Source organism: Leptonychotes weddellii, chromosome 8, assembly GCF_054177405.1.
Source record: "Leptonychotes weddellii isolate Sample4059 chromosome 8, ASM5417740v2, whole genome shotgun sequence".
Taxonomy (NCBI): Eukaryota; Metazoa; Chordata; class Mammalia; order Carnivora; family Phocidae; genus Leptonychotes; species Leptonychotes weddellii.
Window position 1 is genome coordinate 8357915 of NC_138376.1, and position 7767 is coordinate 8365681.

A 7767-nucleotide genomic window follows, 5' to 3' on the forward strand; every position below is an offset into this window, starting at 1 on the left:
CTGAAGCTCTTGGTGGCCATTTTTGATACCATGTGAATGACTTTGCCTGAAATTGGAATCAATGTAGAGAAAGGTGGAACTGAGAGATGGAGAAACAAAGAAAATACTCTTGTGACCTGTTTCTCTCTTGGATCCAGTGATGTCTCCATCTCCTTGAATTTTAGAGTTGCTTGAGCTAGTAAGTCCCTTTTTCCTTTGTTTCTGTTACTCACAACCAAAAGAATCCTAAAACAGGGTGGGATTCCAATGTTCTTCACATTTCCTTTTTTGTCCTTGTCAGTGAACTGAATAGCTTATAAGTTCTCTCCTGCAGCATTTTCCATGAGGAGAAGGAAGGTTGATCACTGCTTATAGTTTTTTACAAGTATTCACTTTCAACAAACTTCCTTGGAGCTGGGTCATAAAATATTTAAGTGGTACCATCTGATGTTGCTCTTGAAAGCATTTCTCCTCATTGATTACAAACTGGTGCCCAGGTCAGAGACCAATGATGTTGATGCTCTTTCTTGGTGGGTGACCCTTAGTCACCTGGGCATTCTACTCCTCTTTATTTATTTATTTTTTTGGGGGGGATCAAAGACTACAAAGATTTAATTGAAAATCATAGTGTCTCATTCCAGATACCTGCCCTGAGGGGCAGCCCCAAACCCAGAGTTCCTCACGGGGCCCTTCCAGGCTCAGCAGCGAGGGGTGGGCAGGGCTGTGGCTCCAGCGTCTGACTGGCGCCTGGCTCCCCCGACTTTCCTCTGGAGGGTGAGGTCCAGCTCTCAGATGCTTGCTGGGGCGGGCTCTGCGGCCGCCACCACCGCCGCGGGCTCCTTCTGCACCAGCTCCGGCTCGTCCTCACCGTCCTGGGGAGGGTGGACCAGAATCTCGTCTAAGATGCCAAACTCCTGGGCCTCCATGGGGCTCATGTAGCGGTCCCTCTCCATGGCCGACTCGATCACCTGCAGGCTCTATTTGGTGTGCTTGGTGTAGATGCCGTAGAGCTGCTTCTTGAGTTTCATGATCTCTTCTGCCTGGATGGCAATGTCTGTGGCTTGGCCCCGGGCACCCCCGGAGGGCTGGTGGATCATGATGCGGGAGTTGGGGAGTGAGTGGCGCATGCCCGGGGTGCCGGCGGCCAGAAGCAGGGAGCCCATGCTGGCGGCCTGGCCCACGCACCACGTGCAGATGGGGTTCAGGATGTACTGCATCGTGTCGTAGATGGCCAGGCCCGAGGTCACCATGTTTCCGGGGCTGTTGATGTACATGTGGATGGCTTCTTGTTGCTCTCGGACTGCAGGAACAGCAGCTGCGCGATAACCAGGCTGGCGACACTGTCGTCGATCGGGCCCATGACACACACGATGCGCTCCCGCAACAGCCGCGAGTAGATGTCATAGGCGCGCGCGCTCGCCGCGACCCGTCTGCTCCACCACGATGGGAATGAGCGGGAGAGCCCGGGCCGCCGTCGCGTGCAGGCTCCGCTGCAGGGCCAGGCCGGTCTTGGGCGTCCGCCGCGGGGAGAACCGGGCGGCGAGGCGAGGCCCCAGCGCGGGGGACCTACCTGCCGCCACCCGGGCCCCCCCAACCAATATTCCGGCCCACATCCCGCCGCAGTCCGTCCCGGCTTCCGTCCGATGGCGGAACTACCTCTACTCCTCTTTATCTTGTGGTCTGGGTATGGTCATTTCAGGAGTACTGTGCACCAGTGGGTCTCAATTCTGGCTGCACACTATAATCTCTGAGGAGCTTTTAAAAACCACCCATGTCGGGTCCCACCCCTAAAGATTCTGATATAATGGGTCTTGATTAGGGTCTAGCCATCCATGTTTTCTAAAAACTCCCAAGGCATTTCTACTGTGCAACTAGATTTGAAAGAGTCACTGACACACACACTGCATCTGGTTCTAACTTAAAAGGTGTTGGTGATTCTGTTGTCCCTGGGTTCCTCAAGTGAGTATGTAGATTTTCTCCACCTCCTCTAGCCAGAAGTTCATTTCTATACCCATCGTCCTCAACTTACAACGGGGTTAGGTCCCAAGAAACCCAGCATAAGTGGGGAAAAAACATTTAATACATATAATCTACAGAACATCATCCTCAGCCTAGCCTACCTTAAATGTGCTCAGGATTACCCTGCAGTTGGGCAAAATCATCTAGCACAAAGCCTGTTTGATAATAAAGTGTTGAAGATCTCATGTAATTGATTGAACACTGTACTGACAGTGAAAACAGAATGGCTATATGGGATAGAGTGGTTGGTTGTCAGTGTGTTGGTGGTTCACCCTTGGGATCTTGGGGCTGGCCAGGAGCTGCCGCTGCACTGCATCATGGGACAGGATCACACCACACATTGCTAGCCCCAGAAAGATCCAAATTCAAAATTCAAAGTATGGTTTCTGTTGAATGCCTATCACTTTTGCACCATCATAAAGTCAAAAATTGTTAAGTCACACCATCGTAAGTCAGGAATTGTTTAGAGTCCTTTCCTGAGCATTTTAAGTTATGGATACTATGCCAGGTACTAGGAGTACAAAGGTGAATTAAGTCCAGTTGTTGTAGTTGAGGAGCTACAGTGTAGATGGGAGAGATTGGTAGGTAAATAAGTACTAGGCAAAAAAAAAAAAAAAATGAGCCTAAGGAAGGAGTGGCCAGTTCTACTTGCCAGGAGACAGAGGTGTGACTCAGGAAGGGTTATATATAGAAGGTGACTTTGAGCCGAGCTAAGTCTTGAAAATATTTATTATAAGAACCACTAAGGAAGGCTATTCCAGGGAGAGGGTGCAACATGAACAAAGTTCATGGAAATAGCTAAGCTGGTATTTATGGTCAGGGATGGACTGAGTAGAGATAAATCTGGAAAAGTAGGGAGGGGCCAGATTAGGAAAGGCTTTTGTCCCTTACAAGAGAGTTTGGGACTTTATCTGGTGGACAGCAAAAACTATTGAAGGAGATAAACTCAGTTATATTTGTTTTTTTAGAAACATCTCTCTAGTAGCCATGTGGGAGTTGGGTTGGGATGGTGTAAGATTGAAGGCAGGGACTCCAGGTAGGAGACTGTCTTTTAGATAAGATGGAGAGAGCCTCAGCCAGGACAGCAGCAGGGGGATGTAAAGGAGAGAAGGCATTTGAGTGACATTAAGGAAGGCCAGCTTGTGGAATTTGGTGACTGCATGGATTTGGGGAGAGTGAGAGAAGCAGCACAGTCTCTGGCTTGGATGCCTGAGTGAGTGGAAATGAAAGAAGGCAGAAGGAAGCACAAGATGGTGAAAGGCAGGACCCATAAGATGCCTGTGGGGTGTCCAAGGGGTACTGGCTGTTGATTATAGTGTGTCTGTAAAGATACAGATTGTGGAGTCCTAAGCATGCAGGTGGTCCTTCAAGTGATGAGTAGGTGGAAAACTCTGAAATGATAAGAAAAGAAAGCACAAGAACAGAGGCCAGGGTAATACTGAAGAAGGAAAAAAAAAAAACTGAGAAAAAATAGGTGGGAAGGAAAGTAGGGTTGAGTAGGAGAGACTCTCCATGAGAAGGGAGCTATACCTGGTGTTGAAGCCATAAAGAAACCAAGGAGAATGAAAATGGTGGTGGACCACCCTGCCTCTTTCACCCTCCTTTGGTAATAGCACCCCAATCTCCTCTTCCTGATGACCCCTCTCCCAATGTGTGCAGCTGAGGTGGGGCTGTCAGGGCCTGCTGGTGGGGTAGGCCTGTCACCCAAGCTCAGCCAATTGGGTGCTCCCACCTGGGACTTGGAAACAAAGGCCAAGTGACCAGGGATAGTATAATTTCATATCAGCATCAATCCCTGATAAGACTGTTGATTATCTCTTGCTATATACACTTCTTCCTTTAATTTTAGAGGCTGTGATAGCCTTCCAGTAAATTTTTTTGAAAAGATTTTTAAGTAATCTCTACACCCAACATGGGGCTCAAACCTACAACCCCAAGATCAAGAGTCACACATTCTACCGACTGAGCCAGCCAGGTGCCCTCCCACTAAATTCTTCGTAAGTGTAGGTTAGCAAGTGCCGATTTATGTTCTTTCTCACTAAAGAGCCTTAACTGAATTTGGCCAGTAGGAGGTCACTGAGGGTTTGCTGGAATACTTCCATGGGATGAAAGGTGAAAGGTTGATTGAAGAGAGAAGAGAAGGTAAGGAAATAGAGATAAGTGCATTCTTCAAGGAGTTTTAGAAGAGACCGTAGTATTAGGAGAGTAGCTAATTACTTTTGCTATGTCTGAATCCATGTTTTGCTAGGACAACGGAAAAGAGAATTCTTGCAAACTGAGCAGCCATGAATCTGTTGTTTTAGTAGTGATTTCTCTCATTTTTAGCGAGATTTAGTTTAACAACGTATTTTACCAGTGCATACTCATTGTACATGACAGAGTCACCCCATGATGGGCAAATTGCTCTTTAAAATGTCTACTTCAGAATAAAGGTTTGTCTGATTTGATACAGGGGTCGAAAACAATTTGAAAACAATAATAAAACTACCACCAAAGTTTTCTTCCGGAAAGATGTGCAGTGTACCAAGTAAAAGATTACATTTAAAAATCATTTGATTTTGGGGGCACATAGGTGGCTTAGTCAGTAAAGTGTCTGACTCTTGATTTTTGGCTCAGGTCATGATTGAGATAGTGAGATCGAGCCCCGGGTCTGGTTCTGTGCTGGGCCTGGGTGTGGAGCCTGCTTAGGATTCTTACTCTCCATCTCCCTCTGCCCCTCCCCCCTAAAATAATAATAATAATAGTAATAATTTTATTTTGGTACTAAATTTTAGAAATACCCATAAAATAAGGCATCTTTTTTCTCTAGCCAAACTTGGAGTGAATATGATGCTTTTCTGCCCTCCAGTGGTTGTTAAAAGGCATTGAGAAATGTATCATCTGCTTTTAAATATTTTATAAGGATATATTTTCTTTATAACAGAATTTTTGATTTTAGGAATTCAAAGCGATTTATAAATGCATCAGCATTCACAAGAGGTACATGTTCTTAAAAACAGGCAGAACTCATAAAGCAACCCAAGCCTCATATAATGTAAACTGACTTTAGGCAACCAGTAGGTGGAGGAATTTCCAAAGCTAAAAACTACCACGCTATCCAAACCCAACTCCAGAAACTGAGGATCTTAAAAATAATCGATCCAGTCTTCATTTGATCCCAACGGAAACAAGGACTGTTGACCAGCTCCAAGTTATATATACATATACACATAGTGCCCACGAAATGCCTGAAAGGAAGGACTGTTTTAGGGTTAGAATCACATTTCACTTGGAAATATGAGAATTGGGGGTAAAATAAAAGCTTTTAAGGTATGGATAGCATGAGATAAAAAGCTGAAAATAAGTAGCTATGTGAAGAAAGTGACATTGGGAGGAAAGCCAACAAAAAAGTGCCCCAGCCACATGTCAGAGAGCAGTATGGTGCCCAGAAAGGTCAAGGTGGGAGGCTGAGTGTGGCTCCCACCCCATCAGCACTGCAAAGCTCTTATGAAAGAGGACAAATATTTATAAAGTGTTGGTACAAGTGGATGTTGAAAACATCCATTCGCCTCTGCTTGCTGCGCTTCTATTTATTAGCAGTGGAAGCAAACGATCCAGGGAAAATCCACAGAAGCTCTTGGGCAGCCATCTCAATTTAGTAGCCCTTTTATGCTCAACTCACAGTCTTCCCTTAGAGCTTCTTCCTTGGCCGTGTCACCACTCCTTCCAGATTTCTCCCTAAACTCGCTCCAGGACTTGAGCCAACTATCCTAGAGCCCCTTTCTCCCTCCTCGTTATCATTTACTTTATTTACATGATTTTCCCCCATTGTACTATCCTTATCATTAAGTAGGGCTCCGCTGCCAGACTGTGAACTGAAACTTCAACCCAACTTCATCCAGGTCCCACTCTGTTCTTGGCCTACTCACTCTTGGGGTCAAAAGAACGAAAAATTCCACAATTCTGGTTGCTTCCCCATTTTCTCTTTTGTGTATAGAGTTTTGTTGACCTGTGTACTCTTTTCTAAATTTAATATCCTGGCTCACTTTATTCTCACCAGGATAACTTATCCTTTATTTATTTATTTATTTAAGATTTTGTTTATGGGGGGAGGGGCAGAGAGAGAGGGATAAGCAGACTCCTTGCTGAGCAGGGAGACTGACTCGGGGCTCGATCCCAGGACCCTGAAATCATGACGTGAGCCAAAGTCACAAGTCAGATGCTCAACCAAATGAGCCACCCAGGCACCCCACTTAGCCTCTTTTTATACAATAAGCTTCCCCCTCCACCTCCAATCAATTTTGTGTACTTAAATAGGCCATGTCATGTTTTTGCCTATCAGACTGGAAAAAATTATGAAGATTGATGGTACCCAGTGCTGATGAGGTATGGAGAAATAGGTTCACTCATGCACGGTTGGAGGGAGTGTGAGTTTGCACAACTTTTTTGAAGGATAATTTGGGAGCATCCACCAACATTCAGAATGTCTGAGCTTTGGACTCATTAATTCCCCTTTTAGGAATCTGCCTTTCAGAAATATGAGTACTAGATATAAAGTTACAAGGCAAGCATATTCCCTGTAAGATTATTTGTAAAAGTAAAACAATGAAAATAAATGAGATAGCCATCAAAAATTAAAAGAAATCAGAATGGTAGTGTAATTTGTCAATAAATTCAATAAGTAGTTTTCTGAAGAAAATACAATAAAATTCTGGCAATGTTAAGAAAAAAAGAAACTATAACTATAGAACATTAAGGAAGAACATATAATTGAAAACACTGAAACAATAAAAAAAAACTCAATATGACATTTAGTTTCATTCCAAATAATCCAAATGGATTTTTAAAAAGATTTTATTTATTTATTTGAGAAAAAGGGAACAGAGAGAGAGCATAGCAGGAAGGGGCAGAGGGAGAGGGAGAAGCAGACTCCCTGCTCAGCAGGGAGCTGATCCCAGGATCCTGGGATCATGACCTGAGCCCAAGGCAGATGCTTCGCCGACTGAGCCACCCAGGTGCCCCTCAAATAGATTATTTTTTAGAAAAAAAAAGTTGCTAAAATTGACAAGAACACAAAAACCTAAAGATACTTATAACTGAAGAAATTAAAAAATCAAACAACTAATAGCTAATCTTTCAGTCATTTTTAAATTCTAGTTTCTAGCCTCATTGTTTTGAGCTCAGAAGCAATGCCTGTGTATTTTTTGCATTTTGGAGTTTGACACTAATTTTGAATTACTGAATGATCAATTTTTAAAAAAATTTTATGTTAATCAATTTTTCAATATTTCATGAGATACTGGAAAAATAGTCAATATAATTGACACTTTCTAGCTAATCTGCAAAAGTCAGAATATTCCTTGTTTGCCTACCTCTAATCTATTTTTAATTGCAAAAGTGAAATATGCTTATACGAATCAAACCACAAAGAAATATTTTTGTATCCCAAAGGATTGTCACATTGTCTATATAGATCTTTCTACATTGTCTTCTACTTTTTCAAATGTAAAACATATTTTAATTGTTACAATTCTTTAATATTTGCTTTATTATTTCTCCACTATTCCTTTAATATTCTTTGTTTCCTTTTCCTAACTTTTTGCCAGAATGCTAATCACTCTATAATCTTTCATATGCAGTGCTTTTTTTTTTTAATTTTATTATATTATGTTAGTCACCATACAATACATCATTGGTTTTTGATGTGGTGATCCATGATCCATTGTTTTCGTATAACACCCAGTGCTCCATGCAGTACGTGCCCTCCTTAATACCCATCACCGGGCTAAC

The 7767-nt window shown here is 43.3% G+C and overlaps 1 pseudogene; it reads right to left on the minus strand.

Annotated features, from left to right (window-relative positions):
* Positions 1-573: 573 nt before the first annotated feature.
* Positions 574-1629, minus strand: LOC102746023 (ATP-dependent Clp protease proteolytic subunit, mitochondrial pseudogene; annotated as a pseudogene).
* Between the last annotated feature and the right edge of the window lie 6138 nt (positions 1630-7767).